Consider the following 1,342-nt stretch of genomic DNA (forward strand, 5'->3'; position numbering starts at 1 on the left):
TTACATGACGGAAGAACTAAAATAACTAATTTAAAATCTTTGAAAAATAAATTTAATTCAAAAAATGTTTCGAAGACTAATTTAAAAAATGAATAATTTTTTCGGAATTAATTTGATCATTTATTCATATTTTTGCGTGTAGAAAACACTTTTCTAATTTAAGAGCAAATAAATGATATTTTCAAAATATAAAATTAAACTTTTAAAAATTAATTTTTCTTTTTACCTTTTTAAACTAATAATTCTCTAATATGGCTGATGTATATAACATAAATTTTAAAATATATGTTAGTTAAATCCATACCTTTAAAACATTTAATAAATTATACTGAACGCATATTCATATCTATGCAAAGTGGGTTATGATTATTGCGTGTTGACTGTTGAGTTTGCATATTATATGTTCATGTAACATTGCGAATTAATTTTGATGCTTTGATTAATCATTAGGTCGATGCATGCACTAGGCTTATGATAAGAGAATTGCAGGGCAATTATCCCTAGTTAACTTATATCATTCTGACTTCTGGCCTGGGTGTGTTTTTTTAATGTTTTCTTTGAATATAATTATGCTCATCAGCTAAAGTGCTTCTTAATTCTTTTGCACCAATCCAATGATTTAACTCAAATTTTGGTGCAATATATAATATTGCGGGAGAAAAAATGGTCACTGAAAAATATGAAATAACTGTTGTCAACTCGTATTTTTCTTTCGTTTTTTTAAGGGGAAAAAAAAACTACATGTTTAAAAAATAAAGTAATGTTGACCGCGACCACCAAACTAATTAAGCTATTTCAATTAGCGTGATAATCATTAATAAATATGAATTGCATAAAAAGACAGATAGTCAAACAGAAATATATCATGAGAACGAAGAATAACTATTTAAATAGATTAGGTAATAATTATTTCTACTATTTTTCACGTTTGGAAAGACGTTTTCTGTTCAGCAAGAATATGAACTTAAAATGTCATATAGGGTTAAAGACTAGCATGTAGTGTTAGTAAATGGCAAAAGGAAAAAAATTAATTAAAGTACCCTTGGATTAATTAGAACTGCCACAGTTAACAAATAACCGTAATATATAGCACTACATCTGTATATAACATATTATCATCATCTATACAAAGGAGAGCTTTTCACAGAAATTGCTGGGGCCGGAAATTTCTTGGCAAGGAAAGGAACGCGAACTATCCTGGAAATTGATATGGTTTAATTATTATTTTATGATCCCTGGGTTGTTAATTTGTGTGTTTGAGGTTGGGATGTGATTTTAAGTTATTTAAAAATAGTTTTACGTAAAAATAATGACTGAAAAATTTTAAATAATTTATGATGTT

The sequence above is a fragment of the Arachis ipaensis genome, chromosome B06 (genome assembly GCF_000816755.2).
Source record: "Arachis ipaensis cultivar K30076 chromosome B06, Araip1.1, whole genome shotgun sequence".
NCBI classification, from domain to species: domain Eukaryota; kingdom Viridiplantae; phylum Streptophyta; class Magnoliopsida; order Fabales; family Fabaceae; genus Arachis; species Arachis ipaensis.